Source organism: Zootoca vivipara, chromosome 7 (genome assembly GCF_965207765.1).
Source record: "Zootoca vivipara chromosome 7, rZooViv2.hap1.1, whole genome shotgun sequence".
Lineage (NCBI taxonomy): Eukaryota > Metazoa > Chordata > Lepidosauria > Squamata > Lacertidae > Zootoca > Zootoca vivipara.
This window is the reverse complement of record NC_142590.1, coordinates 74,417,715-74,436,547: the sequence shown is the minus strand read 5'-3', so window position 1 is coordinate 74,436,547 and position 18,833 is coordinate 74,417,715. Positions and strand designations below refer to the sequence as shown.

The 18,833-nt window shown below is 45.9% G+C and overlaps 1 long non-coding RNA gene across 1 annotated transcript in view; it reads right to left on the bottom strand.

Annotated features, from left to right (window-relative positions):
- Positions 1 to 10,008: 10,008 nt before the first annotated feature.
- The window catches only part of LOC132592454 (uncharacterized), a 28,184-nt gene continuing 19,359 nt past the window's right edge, over positions 10,009 to 18,833 (bottom strand). Inside the window, exon 3 of the long non-coding RNA XR_009557935.2 lies at positions 10,009 to 11,020. This is a non-coding gene — a long non-coding RNA (uncharacterized LOC132592454). The remainder of the gene's footprint in view (positions 11,021 to 18,833) is intronic.

Sequence of the window (18,833 nt, the reverse complement as noted above, 5' to 3'; positions counted from 1 at the left end):
CCTTGGATCAAGGTCAGGCCAATTAAAATCACCCTGACCCTAACTACAAAGCTTTGCACAAGAGGATTGTGTGTGCTATAAACAATGGCATCCATTGGGAACGTAGCACATACTATGCTGGCTCAGCAGAACAAGTGTATTTCAAGTGCAGCTGCAGTGCTTCTTAAGAAAGTCACCATATATGCTAATAGCAAAATCAGTTCTCTGAGTCCTGCTCCTCATTGGGAGGACCAATGGTCTGACTTGGTAGAAGGCAGCCTCCTTTTTTCCTGTGTAGCATAAAATGGCATAATCCACACAGAAAAGTATCAGTGCTATTAATGGGAGTGCAGGAACTCCAAGTTTTATAGTTGTACTATCCCATTCCCCACCCAAAAAACAATTCCGAAAGGAAATACTTAAACACTGTTTCTTGTTGTTTTGTACTGTAATTAATATATATATTTGAACAAAGTACTAAATATATTTTTTAAAGTACATACTGTCATTCAGTGATGACTGCAGTTTCCCAAAGAGAAGTTGGGAACAGAACAAAACAAATGCAATCTGCTTCCCACCCTGCTCCTGTTTTTTCCTGTTCAGGTAAACTTGAAAATGTTTTAACAACATTGGCAGAAACAGAGTTAGACTCTGTTTCCAGACTCTGTTTGGCAGCCTACCTTTGCATTGGGGTGCCTCTATTTTAATTCATTTCAAGATAAAATACGAGTACAAAATAGCCTGGCTTAAACCCACACAATTTGTTTCCTGCAACATGCTTGTTAGATGTATGCTTTTCCTGGGGTCAGAAAGTTAAATAGTTTATCAACCTGCACCAGGCAAAAGGAGGCTGAAAACCGATAAAGTTGGTAAAGTCTCTTCTTCATGAAACAGACAGCACTCAGACAGGCTTTTTAAATCCAATATCCTGTTTCCCACAGGCCCACATGTGAAGATCACAAGCAGCACAATAAGGGCCATATTTTTCTCTAGCTTTCGATCACCCAGGAACTGGTAGTATTCAGCTGCACCTTGTCTCTGATTCTTCTGGTACCATACCTGTATGGCCATCTTGGATGTTTCTAGCCTGGTAGATCCCAGCACTGCTAATCATTGGTTTTTTGCTGTAAGCTAGAGTTGCATTTGCAGTCAGCAAATATTGTGCTTTTCCTGTGTGTGTATCATCTCACTATTTCCCACCCACATCTATGGTCATGACATGGCCCTTTCTTTTCTTCCACAGCAGGGAAAACTGATGCTATCTCCTAGAGCACTCGTGGGCAATCCTCTGCATACCAGATAAACAAGCTTATCAATCCAGCAATCAGTAAATGACCACAGCTCTCGGTTAGATAGGAAAGAGCTGAAACCCAAGCCTGGGTACAGATGATACACTAAGCCAGGCATCCCCAAACTTCAGCCCTCCAGATGTTTTGGACTACAATTCCCATCCTCCCTGACCACTGGTCCTGTTAGCTAGGGATCATTGGAGTTGTAGTCCCGAAACATCCGGAGGGCCGAGTTTGGGGATGCCTGCACTAAGCAACCGCCTCTGCACACTTGACCTCTTGAAGACAGGAGTGCCTGGCGTGCTCTGGTCCATGAGGTCACAAAGAGTCGGACACAACTAAAGGACTAAACAATAGCAATGTAACTTCCTGCATTTCTTTCTTTCTTTCTTTTTTTTACTTTCCACATTTTATTTACATTTGAAGACTAATTTTATTCTCAATCACTTATCCATACACCTATTTTCCTGCTACAGGTAGGTAGCCGTGTTGGTCTGGATCGAAGTAAAATAAAAAAATTCCTTCAGTAGCACCTTAAAGACCAACTAAGTTTTTATTTTGGTATGAGCTTTCGTGTGCATGCACACTTCTTCAGATACCTGAAGAAGTGTGCATGCACACGAAAGCTCATACCAAAATATCTGAAGAAGGTATCTGAAGAAGTGTGCATGCACACGAAAGCTCATACCAAAATAAAAACTTAGTTGGTCTTTAAGGTGCTACTGAAGGAATTTTTTTATTTTACTATTTTCCTGCATTTCTAATGAATCTGTCAGTATCTGTGCCAAGCCGCCATTAGAGGGCACTATGCGCTTGCTGAACTGGCTGCAAACCAGGCATGTTCCACGCAGGCCAGTCCCTTTTGCCATCACAGTCATATTTTATTCTCCACAGGAGGCTCTCTGGCTTTCTTGTTCAAATAAATGTTCCGACCTCTTTTAGGAATTGCATGGGTCTTTAAGACAAGCTCTGTGTAGCCAAGGTGCCGTATATGTTCTGGAATACAGCACAGGAAATTCAGCGCATTGTTGACTGCTCTAGGGGTTTGTGGTGGGGCTGCATAGAATAATGCCATTCTGTGGCTGGTTCCATAAGAAGTGTGGAGCTGGAGGGAACCTAGGAGGTCATCCAGTCCAACCCCCAGCTATCTTTCCCCACAGATTTAAGCTCAAACAGGCTTAAAAGGAATGATAGATGAGAACAGGAGTTTTATTGACATGTTGTTGTTGATTAGTCGTTTAGTCGTGTCCGACTCTTCGTGACCCCATGGACCAGAGCACGCCAGGCACTCCTGTCTTCCACTGCCTCCCGCAGTTTGGTCAGACTCATGTTGGTAACTTCGATGACACTGTCCAACCATCTCGTCCTCTGTCGTCCCCTTCTCCTAGTGCCCTCAATCTTTCCCAGCATCAGGGTCTTTTCCAGGGAGTCTTCTCTTCTCATGAGGTAGCCAAAGTATTGGAACCTCAGCTTCAGGATCTGTCCTTCCAGTGAACTTAATTGACGTACACTAAGTGTACTGCATACTGCCTTGGTATTTTTCATGAGCTTATAAACATTCTTGAAAATAAATATTCTTATAAATATAACTGTTTTATCTATGCATGGGCTTACTTCAGTTTTACCTTCTTGCATATTTTGCTACTTTATATTGGCTGCATTATAGGGTTGCCATATTTCAAAAAGTAAAAACCATAACACCCTGAAAGTTGTGTGTTTTTTAGGAAGACCTCAGAATTGTTGAGCTTTTCTTTAGGAAACCACCAAAATTGTTGAGCTTTCAGGAAAACCTGTTGTTGTTTAGTCATTTAGTCATGTCCGACTCTTCCTGACCCCATGGACCAGAGCACGGCAGGCACTCCTGTCTTCCTCTGCCTCCCGCAGCTTGGTCAAACTCATGTTCGTAGCTTCGAGAACACTGTCCAACCATCTCGTCCTCTGTTGTCCCCTTCTCCTTGGGCCCTCAATCTTTCCCAACATTAGGGTCTTTTCCAGGGAGTCTTCTCTTCACATGAGGTGGCCAAAGTACTGAAGCCTCAGATTCAGGATCTGTCCTTCCAGTGAGCACTCAGGGCTGATTTCTTTAAGAATGGCTGGGTTTGATCTTCTTGCAGTCCATGAGACTCTCAAGAGTGTCCTCCAGCACCATAATTCAAAAGCATCCATTCTTCTGCGCAGGGCCGTCTTAAGCGTATCTGGCACCCTGGCGCTGTGGTGCGAAGATCCCTCCGGCACCCCCCGCCCCATTTCGCACTGTGGCTGTCTGGCGGGCGCAGCGCGGCACCGCCCTGGCGCATTGCGCCGCCCAACCTTGCCTTAGAGCCGGCCCTGCTTCTGCGATCAGCCTTCTTTATGGTCCATCTCTCACTTCCATACATCACTACTGGGAAAACCATAGCTTTAACTATACAGACCTTTGTCTCTGCTTTTTAAGATGCTGTCTGGGTTTGTCATTGTTTTTCTCCCAAGAAGCAGGCATCTTTTAATTTCATGACTGCTGTCACCATCTGCAGTGATCATGGAAACCAAGAAAGTAAAATCTCTCACTGCCTCCATTTCTTCCCTTTTTATTTGACAGGAGGTGATGGGACCAGTGGCCCAAAAACTCCAAAAAAACACACACAACAAAACACAATTTTTGATTGACTTGCTTGAACATCAGTTCCACCTTTGAAATCCCAGTAATGTCCATGATTGTGTCACATGTGTGGGCTGTCAGATGATATGCATACAAAAATAAGCAAACATATGTGAGAATGCTTGATTGGTGAGTCTATGAAATTGTGTCCTCTTCTTGCTGTCATAGACAGAATATTTGACTTGTAAAATAATCCTCCTTGCTTTGCTAGCACAAATATATATAATGCTATGATTCTAGAAAATAAAGTTGGTGCACAGAGTGTGATTCCGGCTATCCCCCAGTGTTAGTGTGGAGGTTGTGTGCTCACCTTTCCACCAATGGAGAGGGGTATTTCGGTGTGTGTGTGTGTGTGTGAGATTTCAACACCCGTGTCGACAGCTGTAGGGGCTACTTCAGGGGAGATGGTTAACTTGTAAAAATCACAGAGGCTTGACTTCTCCTGCTGACTTGAGGATCCAGAGGAGACAGATTGTTGCCATTATGTTTTCTGCTTTAAAAAGTACAGTGCCATTGTCTTTTCATTGGACATGATGCATGGCCTCACTTTGACTGTGGGCAAGGCAATCCAAACATCCAGCAGGGCATGGCAGAGTGTCCGAGACACAGCTGCATCTTCAATCCTGCTGCTCACAGTGGCCAGGGTGGAAGGTGGGGGAGAGGCAAATTGCTGCCGCAGATCCAGTCCATCACAGGCAGGCTCCAACCCTCCCCATCACCAGAACGCCCCACTTGGGTGGTGCTCTCACCTGCCAGTGAGTTTGGTGGGCAGAATGGGGATCTCATCACCTGCAGGGTGATGCTGGTACCACTCACTGGGCTGAAGTCAGCAGGGCTAGGCACAGGGACACCTCTGGGCAGTCCAACTTCTTTGCAGCCAATTGCAAAGGGGTTTGAGATTGTAGTCTTAAACTCGTCAATACAGATAGCTGCTTGGCAGACTGCTACCAAATGCTGACCGGTATCAACAGGCACCTGTAACAAGCCAGTTCAGCAGTGGGAAACGGCATCAATCTCAGAGGACTGCATGTTCAAATCTTTTTTTCAGCTCTTACATGACATATGAAATGTCACAAAACAACCAGACAAAGCACTCATAGAACCTGTTTCAATGTGCTTTGCATAGTACAAGGACTCTGTAAGTTAAGCCAGGATTATTATCCCAACAATGGCAGAAAATAAGTCAAGTTTTTGTGTATTTTGTTTTGCTTTGAAAGGCAATGATACCCATTTCTTGCAGCTGAGATTTTGTCACTCCTTGAATTGTTGGCTGTTGCTGTGTCAAAACTCTAAAAGTGTTTGTCTTGTGTGTGGATGTTGGCAAAAGAGTCAATTGTCGAGAATCTGGAAACAGATCATTAGGGAGTCAGCTACCTCGGTTTGTGGACGACTGGCTGTCTCTCATGAAGTTGGCACTCCTCTTGATCATTCCTCAACCATGATGCAAGTCTAGGCTAAAATAAGTTTTCCCCCAGAGTCCACAAGAAAACTTGGGTTCAGAGAAAAGGTACCGTAAGCGACTGGGAACAGTGCTGCTTCAACGCCAATGTTCCTGCATTTTTGGAAATGAATGAATCCACTGGGGTCAAGTTTGCAGCACATCCTGAATGGCACATAGTTTATTGGGCAAAAACATTAAGTTAAGGAAACCTCAACTTGTGGACACAATTTTTTAAATTTGCATTGAAGACCAACCTCTCTGGGGCTGAAAGTGGGATTTGGCAGCCATTGGCAACATTTTATTAGGATTAGAGTAACTTCCCCTTCCAAACCCATGTGAAGCAGCCGGAGGAACTCAGAGTGTGCATTTGTCACAGAGTGTACATTCCTAACGATCTAAGGTTACTGTGATCCCCATGACATTTATATCTGACTGTACAGATTGCAGTTGTAGCGCAGAGTTTGCTTTGCATGCAGAAGGTCCCACATTCAACCCCCAGATTCTCCAGGTATGGCTGGGAATGTCAACTTGCCTGAAATCCTGCAGATCCACTGACAGTCAGTGTGGACAATACTGGGCTAGATGGACCAAGACTCAGTATAAGACAGCTTTCTATGTTCTTGTGCAGGATGCGTTTGCCACATTTATATATGCACACACAACACGGTGCTATGGGTAACTACTCCTGGCTGCAGCTTCCTTTTACTGTATTAGGAAGATTGCTGGCTAATTGCTCAGGATGCCTGGTTGATGTTTATGCAAAGGGAAAGGCTATGTGAAAGTAACACACTGCCTCAGGAACTGATTCGAGGTCTCTCTGTGTGAAAAATCAGCTTTTTAGACAGCAAGCATGCTCATAGCAAGCTGCAGGGCCAGCCTTACCATTGGGTAGAGTGGGACAATTGTCTCTGATGATAGGTGCTAGAGGATAGCAGCAGCAGCAGCCCCCAGGCATTCTCCCCTGTGGGAGCATAGAACTGTGTGTGCCAGGCAGTCTTTCCTGCAGCCATGGGCGTAGCGAGGCGCCGTGACACCCAGGGCGACAAATTGCCATGCACCCGGGGGGGGGGGGCGTTGCTACGTAACAACACATGCGTTGCTACGTGGCGGGGTATCACCACCACCCCGCGCCTCCAAAGTCGCGCGCCTCCAGCTACAAACTCCAGGTAAAAAGCCTGCTCGGTGCTCATGCGCATGCGTATTACGTAGCGGGGTATCGCTGCCCCCCCGGGCGACTCCAATCCATGCGCCTCCAGTTACAAACTCCAGGTAGAAAGCCCGCTCGGTGCGGTGGCGGTGGGGGGGTGCCACTTGGCGCCCCTACCCCCGTGACTCCCAAGCATAGCTGCCAAGTTCTCCCTTTTTAAAGGGAAATTCCCTTATGCTGAATAGGCTTCCTCGTGAGAAAAGGGAAAACTTGGCAGCTATGCTCCCAAGCCGAGCCTCCAGCCTCCCGGTAATAAGCCCGCTTGGCATGGTGCGCTGAGTGGACTTTTTACTGGGAGGCTGGAGGCTCGGCTTGGGAGTCACAGGGGTGGGGCGCCAAGTGGTACCCCCCCCAGAGTGGAACCCAGGGGAGGACCGCCCCCATCGCCCCCCATTGCGACGCCCCTGCCTGCACCCCTGTTATTAGATTGCTTTCCTCAGGTGTGCTGTAGGATAAGGCTACAAGTAAGATTCAACTGGCAGTCTAGTCTGCTTCTCTGCATGGAATGGGAATAGAGTGAGGTGTCATCTTGTCCTTTGCCTCAGGCTGCAAAATATCTTGGGCCGGCCATGGGTACCTGTGAGGTCTGGAAGAATCTTGGGGTGCCACATCCCTCTCTGGAGATCTGAAGTGTGGCACTGGATCTGCTCCCTTCTTGAATTCCTAGATCCTGGCTTCCACCTGTGCTCTGCTTCTTGTAAATAAGTCAAATATAGTTAAAAAGCAATATATCTCTAGTGATCTCTCCTCCAGGCAGGAGCCATGCCCTGATAGCTGTGCCCTGGAACTTCTTACTGCTTGGGGGAAGTGGGGAGCATTTAACAATGTTATAGGTATACCTGAAATATGGCTTTAAAATAGGCATGGGGAACCTGTAGCTCGTGAGATGTTTTTGGACTCTAGGTCCTATCAACTCCCAGTGTCCCTGACCATTAGGCCATGCTCTCTGGGACTGATAGGATCTAGAGTCCAAAAGCATATATGAGCTAATGGTCTGCATGCCTATTTCTCCTGTTTCACTGCAAAGGGTTAGATTAGATTACCCCCAACTCTATAATTCTGTGATTCTCTATAATCACAACCTGTAAGGTTAAGCTTTCCCAGTCTGATATTGCAGTCTGATAGCTTTACTGCTCATAGCCATCATTCACAGGGCATTTGAAGCACTGTCAACAACAATCTCTGAAGAGTGGAAAGTCAGCTGGACTCCCCGGTCTCTCTGATGAGCTGCAAACTGAGCCACCAGTCAGCACTTATTATAACCTCTTTGGTACTTGGTCATATAAACACACCAGAAAGGAATTAATAACATCGCACCACACAAGACTTTTTTTTAGGCTCTAGGGTAGGCTGTGGGCAGGCATGACTGTTGCACTGCTAGTGTGGTTATGTACTTGAGGTCAGATAAACCAGTCATAAGGGTTAAAAAGTGCTCCTTGAAGCCAAAAGAGGAACATCTCTCTCCCTTATTTCAGCATGCAACCTGGCTTGGTATGGGAAGTCCAACTATTTCACTGGATCAGGGAGAAGCGTTTGCTGTGTTGTTGTTTAGTCATTTAGTCGTGTCCGACTCTTCGTGACCCCATGGACCATAGCACGCCAGGCACTCCTGTTTGCTGTGTAACCATTAGTATCAGGCAGGGCCGGCCCAAGTAGGGTTGCCAGACTCAATAGAGGACAGGACTTCTGTGCCTTTAATTGCCCTGCTCTCTTTTGAGTCTGGAAACCTTAAAGAGAAACCAGTGGACCCTTTGCTTGGAAATTAAACAAAGGGTCTGCTGGTTTCTCTTTAAGGTTTCCAGACTCAAAAGATAGCAGGGCAATTATAGGCACAGAAGTCCTGTCCTCTATTGAGTCTGGCAACCCTAGGCCCAAGACATTTTGGCACCTGAGGCAAACCACAAAATGGGAAGAAGGGGTGAGTGAAGATCTACACTGAACAAGTGGGGAAATAAAGATCTACATTGGGAACAAAGGTGGCAGGAGACCAGCAGTGCCTCTTATACTATAGAGGTGGCCTTATGGGAGGCTGCTAAGGAGGCAGCAGACCTGGCCCCCAAGGAACATGCCTTAACTCCTGCTGCCAATCATTCCTTGGAGGCCGGATCTGCTGCTCCTGTGAATCCTGCCGCCCGAGGTACTCTCCTCATCTTACCTGGTACTATTGTACTATTGTAGTCATTATTGGAAACAGAAGTCTTTATGAACCACTATGCCTAGTGGGCTTTATAACCTATTGCTAGTCTGCATGGCACTACCCTAAATGTGCATGTTATAGAACTTGAAATTGCACCCCTCAGCTTTTTGGTTGGGAGATTAAAACAGGGCAGGGGTGAAAGGATTAAATTCACCTATTGACCCGTCTCTGGAACACCTGGTTGGCATTCTGCTGATGTCCTAAAAGGGATCCTGGCAGCTAGATCAGGGCAGGAACCATGTGCATGGTGCTTGGGCCAGAATTTGAGTTACTTTGGCTCCAAAAGTTCCTCAGGCATGCAGCATATTCAGCCCTGAGCACAGGGAGCCATTGGAGCAGCCCCACCCCTTTTCAGGTGGCTCAGAATACGATCCAGATCTGGTAGTATTTGCTTTATGTGCCAAAGTTTATTTCTTGTAGCTGCAAGGAGTGCAAAGAGGGGCAAAAAAGGTGGAAGAGAGAAGCAAACAGGAACTAGGCAGGTTCCCTTCATGGCTATTTTTAAATGCTTCAAACAGCTCCAGCTGGCCCAAATTTAGAAAAGAAAACAGAGGGCTTCCTCCCTTTCCTTTCAGCTATTTCCCAGCATGTGTTTTTATGGTCCAATGGGAAGAGGGGAGAGAGAGAGAGGACAGAGGAATGCACTTCATTGGCAAATGAACATTCAGCCGCATCCTTGCCATCCATCCATCAAAATTAGTAGAGCAGGCTATGAAAGAACCTTGTCATAAACACCTGGATATCGCATTCTAGTGTCTGTTACTAGGGTCCATCTTTGGCCTCAAACCAATAGCTGCCCCTTCTTCTTCCAGGTGTGGTGTACTTTGCTTTGCTAAATAATGTCCAATCTGGAAGCAAACTTTCAGGTTGCACAACACACTTTTTGCAGAAGTTCCCTGGCTCCATCACTGACATGGCCAATAAGGCTCAAGTGCCCCACAATGGCCAGGCCTGGGGAGGCCATGCTGATGCTTGTCCAGCTGTTGCCGTTGTCTGTGGCCCTCCTGTGATGTCACAAAAGGACATGGTGGTTGAGGGGAAAGAGGGTCTCCCCCTGTGACATCACTGGGCCACCCCTAGATCTCAGGAGCCTCCCAGAATCTCAGGTTCTGGGAGGCTCCTTATTTGTCTGGCAACCTTATTTGTCACTAGGGTTGCCAGACTCAATAGAGGACAGGACTTCTGTACCTTTCATTGCCCTGCTCTCTTTTGAGTCTGGAATCCTTAAAGAGAAACCAGCAGACCCTTTGCTTGGAAATTAAACAAAGGGCCTGCTGGTTTCTCTTTAAGGTTTCCAGACTCAAAAGAGAGCAGGGCAATTAAAGGCACAGAAGTCCTGTCCTCTATTGAGTCTGGCAACCCCATTTGTCACTCATATGCTGAAATGATCGCATTCTGAGCCACCAGAAAGTGATGCGTCTGTTCCAAAAGCTCCCTGTGCTCAGGGTTTGAAGCTGAAGTAACTCAAATTCTGGCCCAAGCACCATGCACATGAACCACATAATTATAGAGTTGGAAGGGACTCCAAGGGTCATCAAGTCCAATCCTGTCCAATGCAGCATGGTTCCTCCCCTGATCTAGCTCTCAGCATCCCTTTTAGGAAATCAGCATAATGTTAACCAGGTGTACCAGAGTGGGATCTAGAGGTGGATATAGGCTCCCCCCAATTTTCTATAGTTCATTTGATTTCTATCCCACCTTTCCTCTTGAAGGGGCCCAGGGTGGCAGTTTTTTCCTTCCAGCCCCTATGCTGGAAGCTCCAGAATGGGATACTGAATTCTCTGGGTGTTGTATGTGAAAGCATGAAAGAGACAGAGATGCATTAAAGAGACAACATCTCCGCTGCAATGTGTCATTTGGCCCCAGCAAATTCCAAGCAACCTTCACCCATGCTCCTCCCCGTCATCTCCTGCCATTGCAGCCACTTCACAACATTGGTGGGTGTGTTTAAAAAATAACAAATCAGGTATAGAAACAGGGAAGTTGTTGGGTGAGTTCAGCTCCCCCCCCCCAAGCTTCAGGCTCCCCACTTGAATTCTGTAGGTACCCTCCTCTCTGAAGGTCCAGGGAGCAGGAGACAGACTTCTGCTTTCCACATTAGCCATGTCTGCTTGAGGCTGAGTTCTTTCTCCTTCTCATATTTGGAGATGCAGGCAATGGAAACTTCGGCTGCCGCCGCATTCTACTAAGAAATTCTTCAAATTCCCCAGCCTCCCCAGGGTCCTGCCTTAGTTATTTCACATTGTATTGTTCCCATCTGGAAACTGATCTGAAAAGAGAGGACAAGAGTTGAAACAGAACTGAAAATCAGTGACAGGACAAGAAGCTTTTGGGCAGAGGCACGTTAAGCAGGAGACCTAAATGTCTTTGTGAGCTCTTCTGTCCAAAGTGGAAGAAATTGTGCCAATCAGACACATCTGCTTCAGTTGTTTTGGGTGATATGTTTTGTCCCACCTGCTTCCTGTAGGATCAAGGACAGAACTGCTGTTTGTCTGACCTCTCCTTGCACAGTGGTGCAGACCCTATGGGTTTTCTTGACTGGACAATGTCAATGGCAAGGGCAGCATCTTATACACAGACATTTTGTTGGGCTATGCTGAATATTTCTTCACCCTAGGGCTTAATTTGTGTAGGGACACTGGGAAGAAACAAAAGTGCCCCAATCAAGTGCAGTGTGGCCACATTCACCCTATACTATTAAAGCACAAAGAATCCTGGGAGATGCAGTTTACCCCCACAGAGCTACAATTCCCAGCACCCTTAATAAGCTACAGTTCCCAGGATTCTTTGGAGGAAGCCATGTGCTTTAAGTGTTTGATGTGGATGTGAGTTTCTGCCCCCCACTGAATGACAACAGGGAGTTTTCATAATCAAGGATTACAGCAAACGGCTTCCAGATCAGAGAATGCTGTGTCCAGGCAAGCTTGAGTCCCATCATCTTTTCCTACCCTTGAAACACTGCTTTATGGTTCACAAGCTGCCACCTACTAGAAGCCGGGCCCATCCAGCCTTACACAGCAAACGCAACAACATGTCTTTGCGTTTAAGCCAAACACCTTTTACAAATTACTTTGCATGCTTTGAATTCTCAGCCTCTTTACAGGCACTTCAGTAACTCAGATTGATCGTGGCTGGAGCCGGAGTAATTATATTTCCCACTGATTTTGAATTCAATCTGAGCCGCCGTCCTCCCATTCCCGTCCGCCTCCCGATACAGGATGTTCTCTTGGCCTTGCATAGTTTCCAGGCGACATCGTTGCTTTCATAACCAGACTAGACCAAAAGTTTATTTTTCTCGGCTGAATCATACAAACACATAACACAAGACACACTCTCACACACAGGTTGCAGCTGCATCTTTACTGAGTTGGCTAAGGATGCTGAGGAAGGAAGACCCTTCTTGGACTGGTTTATATAAATTGTATATGAGTGAGAGGCCACCAGATATGTTCAGGATGGAGGGCAAAGGAAGAACATCTCCAAAGGAACCACCACAGCAGGGATGGAGAACCTGTGGCTTCCCAGATGTTTAGTAATGCCTACAACTACCACCATCCCTAACCACTGGCCATGCTAGCTCTGGACTGATGGGAGTTAAGGAGTCTGGCAATCTTTTATGGCCACAGGTTCCTCACCTCTGTTGTATACAAAGGTCATAAAGAACTTTTTTTTTTGTTCTGATCTATAGTGGGAAGATTGATGCACTATTGGGCAAGGCTCCTAGGCCAACCAGAGGCCCTATCCTGGAACACCCGGTTGGCATTCTGAAGCCAGCTGCCATTTTGATTTCCCACAATGCCTATGACATAGTGCCACTCTGGAATACTTGGGGAAATTTAAATGGGAACTGGACTTGCTGTTTGGGGTGCCAGGTTGGCAACATTTCTTTTGTAAGGGGGTTGGCAGGCAGTGGTTCCCTGTGGCGTGTAACAATATTTCAATATTTATCTTGCACCTATTGTTGCCAGTTCTTATGAAATACTGCATTTTAACACTTTTCTCAAATCAGCTTTGATCCAAATTGAGAAAAAGAATGAGCTAGCTGCATTTTGAGCCGGTAATGTTTACACTGGCGTGATATGTGGCACCACCACTGCAAAATCAACCGTTTGGAAAGATTTTTGCTACTCTTTTGTGTCAGTTTTGTGCACATTTATGCACATTGGTGATTTTCCTCAACAAATCCTGGTGGAGATACTGGTAATTCTTCATCCCCTCCCCCTCAAACTGTGCTCAAAGGCCTTCTGGTTAAGATCTTGGCTCTTAACTGTTAGGTATAACATTAGGCACCATTATTTCTTTAAAAATGCCAAGCTAAAAGCTTCTGAAAGAGCAAGAGAAGGAGAGAGGTTGCAAAGTGCCACACGGACAGGGGCAGATCTAATACCCATCATTAATGACCTGCTGGCCAATAGGTGTTCATGATAATTGTGCAACCACTACCACATGGCAATCTCAATACTGTATGAATGTGTTGTGTTGCGTTGTGTTGTGTGTGTGTGTGTGTGTGTTGTTGTTGTTGTTGTTTTGAGATGCAAACTCTGCATTCAGTATTAGGAATCTGATATGCCAAAGCAAAAGCTCAAAGATGGGAGGAATCTGTTTAAAATGTCAGCCAAAAATGGGTAAGAAAGAGAGACATGTGTTGGCCACATTCCTCCCCAGTGTGCCTGTAGCCAGCCAGCCAGCCAGCCAGCCAGCCAGCCACACACACACACACACACACACACACACACACACACACACACGTACTGAGGGATTCGTTAAGGGGCTAGCAGGGTTCTCCTTGTTCCTTCTTCCTTGTGTGCATTGCTGTGGATTGGCTATTGCCCAGAATGGATCGCCAGCCGGCACACTCCCTGATTCCACATCCAGCCCTCCAATCCAGGAGTTGCCTCGAACTCATGTTGCACATTCTCCTTCTCTCTGCAGAGCCACAACCAAATTCAGCTAATTTGGGATTAGAGGAGAAGAGTTTCTACATGAAAGGCCATGCTATGTAGGTTGGTTCAAGAACTGAAGCTTTGTGCCTGGCACAGGCAGGGAAAGAAACTAAACTGAGTTTAGGTGCAGAATAGCATCCCTTCGAACTAGGAAAACTCATTTCCTCCAAACCATGCGCTACTATGATATTAGTGTTGCTGGAAAAGATGTATTTTGAAAATAAATTAAATTCTTCATCCAGGATATAATGAAACACATTTATTACCTGTTTTGCACTCACCCTTTCTCCTCCGTCTCTTGTATACATTTCAAAGCATGAGCAGAGGAAATGCAATCATGCTTTGCAAGTCAACAAAATATTCTTTTGCAATGCTTCCACTAGATGGCATACAATGCCAGAAACCAGACTAGTCCATTGCTAGCCATAGAAAGAAGGGATACCTTTGCACCTGAAATGCCTCTGATGGAATTCATTGTGTTGGCTGCGGCTGTTAAGAGCTAAAGCATTGTCTGAGTCTCAAGACCATGGAATGAGCTACTCTAATGGCTAAAGAGCTATGGGAATGAATCATAGCTCACTGGCAGAGCAAATGCTTTGCATGCATAAGATCCCCAAGTTGTCCACTTAAAAGGATCAGTTATGGTGGTAGGATAGAACTCTGCCTGAGACCAAGGAGAGGTAATGTAAAGGTAAAGTAGACAATCCTGGGCTATATAGACTAATAGTCTTACTTGCTATTAGGGATTGATTTAGCATTTAAAGGCAAATCTACCTCATTCACACTTTCTGAAACAATGGGTGGGCCCAAACACAGCCCCCCCTTGAAATCAGCACCTCACTGAATTTTGCAAAGTGGTTTTCCAGCCAGGCAATGTCTACCAAAAAATCATACACCAAGGCAAACTGTGCATAGAATGCTTGTACTGTATTAGTGAAAATTGCATACAAGAATGCATTATGCTAGAAAATCCCTTTGAGATATTCCGAAAATTTAGACCACTCCTTCTGGGTTTTCTGGTCTTTTTGTTCTCTTACCCTTCCAGTTAACTTAGCCAAGTCTATCATTTTATCTTTGTTTGATTGTTTGTTTTCTTGGAAAAACTTTAATAAAAATTAAATGAAAAAAAAGAATAAACACAACAGAGAGAAAGTCCTGCATTTAGGTACAAAATGAATAAAATAAAATAAAATAATGGCAGATATATAGGATGAGGAGAAGGGACGCGGGTTGTGCTGTGGTGTAAACCACAGAGCCTAGGGCTTGCCGATCGGAAGGTTGGCGGTTAGAATCCCCATGACGGGGTGAGCTCCCGTTGTTTGGTCCCAGCTCCTGCCAACCTAGCAGTTTGAAAGCATGTCAAAATGCAAATAGATAAATAGGTACCGCTCCAGCAGGAAGGTAAACGGCATTTTTGTGCACTGCTCTGGTTCGCCAGAAGCGGCTTAGTCATGCTGGCCACATGAACCAGAAGCTGTCTGCGGACAAACGCCGACTCCCTCGGCCTATAGAGCGTGATGAGTGTGCAACCCCAGAGTCGTCCATGACTGGACCTAATGGTCAGGGGTACCTTTACCTTTTTGTAGGATGAGGAGACCAGGCTTGGCAGAAGTACATGTTTAAAGGATCTAGTTGTCTTATGTGGTCATGTGCTGAACATGAACCAGCAGCACAATGCTCCTGCTATAAAAGCTATCTTGAACTGCATTGGCAGAAACACTGTGTCCATATCATGAGAAGTAATAGTTCTGTTCTGCACAGGTCAGACAGGTCACATCTGGAGTACCGTGTCTGGTTCTGAGTGTCCAATTTAAGGGGTTTGATAAACTGGGGCATACCCAGAGGAGGTTGAATAGGAGAGTGAAGAATCTGGTAACCAGTTTCTACAAGGAATGGTTGAAAGAGCTGGGTATGTTTAACCTGAAGAATAGACTATCAAGGGGCATAGCTGCCAAGTTATCCCTTTTTTTAAGGGATTTTCCCTTATGCTGAATAGGCTTCCTCGCGAGAAAAGGGAAAACTTGGCAGCTATGTCAAGGGGAGACATGATAGTGGTCTTTAAGTACAGTATCTGAAAGGCTATCATGCAAAAGATGGAGCAGTTGTGTTCTCTCTTACTCCATGGCGCAAAAACCAGTGGGTGGTATTTGGAGGAAAGCGAATTTCAGCTAAATATGCAGAGAAATGACAGTGGAACAGACTACCTTGGGAGGTTATGGACTCTCCTCTACTGGAGCCATTTCTGAAGAGGCTGGAAGAAATTCTGTCATGGATGCTGGAGATGCATCCTGAATTGCTGATACTGGCAGAGGGGGCTTGGTTATCTCTAAGATTAAAACGTTTAAAGTGATGTATAAGCACAAAGAGCAATTATTATAGTGACCAAAAAGAACACAATGGTAGGAAAAATCAATGCTGTTTCACACCCCACTTTGAGGTGCAGGTAAGTCAACAGGGACCAGTTCACTGGTTCTCCATAGCTTTTGGGCTGTGGGGTTCCTCAAAGGTCCATCGTGTGTCCTATGAAACCATGGGGAGCTGTCCTCTGGGGATTTGGAGCAAGGGGTCATTAGTAGTACAGGTATGCTGATGACACACAGCTCTAGTCCATCAGAATCAGGAAAGTCTGTGAAGGTGTCTGGAGGCAGTGATGGATTGGATGAGGGCCAATAAACTGAGGCTGAATCCTGAAAGACTGAAGTGTTGTGGGCAGGTGGTTCTCGTGTCTGGGAATTAGGTGTGTGCCCTGTATTGGGAGGACTTACAATCTCCCTGAAGCATCAGGGTCATAGTGTGGGAGCACGCCTAGATTCCAGCTTGACACCGGAGTCTCAAGTAGCTTCTGTGGCCAATAATGCTTCTGCCTAGCTTTAGGCTGGTTTGCCAGCTATAGTTGCTCCTGGACTGGGATACTCTAACCCAGGCATCCCCAAACTGTGGCCCTACAGATGTTTTGGCCTACAACTCCCATGATCCCTAGCTAACAGGACCAGTGGTCAGGGATGATGGGAATTGTAGTCCAAAACATCTGGAAGGCCGAAGTTTGGGGATGCCTGCTCTAACCTCACATGTCCATACTCTAGTGACCTCCGGCTTGGACTACCGCAATGTAATCAATGTGGGGCTGCCCTTGAAGATGGTCTGCAGGCTGCCGCTGGTGCAGAAGGCAACTGCGAGGTTGGTAAGCAGGACAGCCCAGTGGGGCCATGTGACACTAGTCCTGACAGCACCGCACTGGCTGCCAGTGAGCTACTGGGTCCAATTCAAGGTGTTAGTACTAGCACAGTGGTGGCCAAACTTGGCCCTCCAGCTATTTTGGGACTACAGTTCCCATCATCCCTGACCACTGGTCCTGTTAGCTAGGGATTATGGGAGTTGTAGTCCAAAAACAGCTGGAGGGCCATGTTTGGTCACCACTGCACTAGCATATAAAGCCCTAAATTGCATGGGACCCAAGTACCTAAAAGAGGTAATATAAGTCATCACAGGCCCTACGATCAGCAGGTGAGGCCTCCCTGTTTGGTGCTGCTGACCCATGGCAGGGCCTTTCTAGTGGTGGCTTCCTGGCTGTGGAGTGCCCTCCCTAGTGAGGTGTGCCTTTCTCCAACCATCATTTTTAATCTTTCAGGAGGAATTTGAAAACATTCCTGTTTATCTAGGCACTCGGCTCCTGAAGAATGCTGTTCTGGGCAACCCTGAGGGCACTGCCTGAAATAATGTTTTGAATAATGCTTTGAACTGTATCTGATTTTAGAGGTTTTTACTTGTTGTTTTTAGAATGTTTTATTTAGCTGTCATGTTTCTGCTTGCCACCCTGGCCTCCTTTGGGAGGAGAATTTATTCTTTAATTTTAGTTCCCTAGAATAGCCTTAATAGTCTTTTTCAGGGGCAGGAAGGCTTCAGGGTTGTGTTTATCTTTTTAAATAGAACCTTGAAATACACCAATCAGACCAAGGTGAAAAATTGTGGCCTGGGGAGGATGACACTCTTAGAATTAAGAAACAGGGTGCCTGTGAGCACATAACTCAGCCAAGAAATTTGGATGCAGTGCCAGAACTTGTTGCACACAAAGGTCTGCCCCTCTCAGCTTTCTTCATCTCAGCATCATAATTCCAAATGCGAGGGGAGGTCTTTTTGCGGTTGCTAAGCTGTTGCTAAACAGAATTCTTGCTAGTCTTGCTGCAAATGACTCAGAGATCTACCAGTAAATCCCAATCTACTGTTTGCCCACATATGGTCTTTCTAATGGGACATGTACACAGGACTTTCTCAAAACACTGTGCTTCATTTACAGCATTAGCCAAGGTTGTCTATAGAGAGCATTTTACACCAACCTGACCTAGCCTGTCTCACTAAAATCACCTACCCGTAGAGCTATTGCTCCAAAGGCACTTTGCTGCAGCACACTTTCATTGAGTGCTACCCATTTCCTTGGATTAACCTAGTGCAATTGATACACAAAGGAAGTACCGTATTTTTTTTTTGTAGGGGCAGGCTGTGGAGAAGGCAGATAAGCAAACAGATTAGCTCTGTGAATAGCTCAGATCGGTGCCACCTGAGCTGGGAAGTAAGGATAACTTCCAGTGCGGACATGAATTACCGATTATAGACTCACTGCTATGTTCGAAAGCTCTAGTCTATATAAACAGGGTGCCTGGGAAAAAATATCCATCACTGTGTGGGGAGGGGGTGCACAGGAGGTCTGCCGGTACTGGCTCACAACATTCACTACACAACACAGCTATAAATAATTTAGGAGAGGAGCTGAGCTCTTTCTCAAAGCAAAGTTTGCCAAGGGGAACAAAGGCAGACAGAACTGCACTCTGATCAGACCGTGTTTAACAATTCAGCTGCTTCACACAAGCCCCATGGGATCACAGCGATCAGACTTGGTTTTTACAATCATGCAAAAAGACTAAACAGTCACAGAATGAGAATAGCGTGCTTTAACATTTTGCAGGAATAATAATAATAATAATAAACCCAGCTGTGCTGCTTGATGATATCAGACAGAGCTTATCAAATGATGAGGTTTAATTGATGGCAAGGTTCAGGAATTCACTCTTGTCCAGACTTCCAGTGATGGCGTGGTGTAGCAAAGCAGGAGAGACAATTACTGCACAGGATTTGAGATAGCCT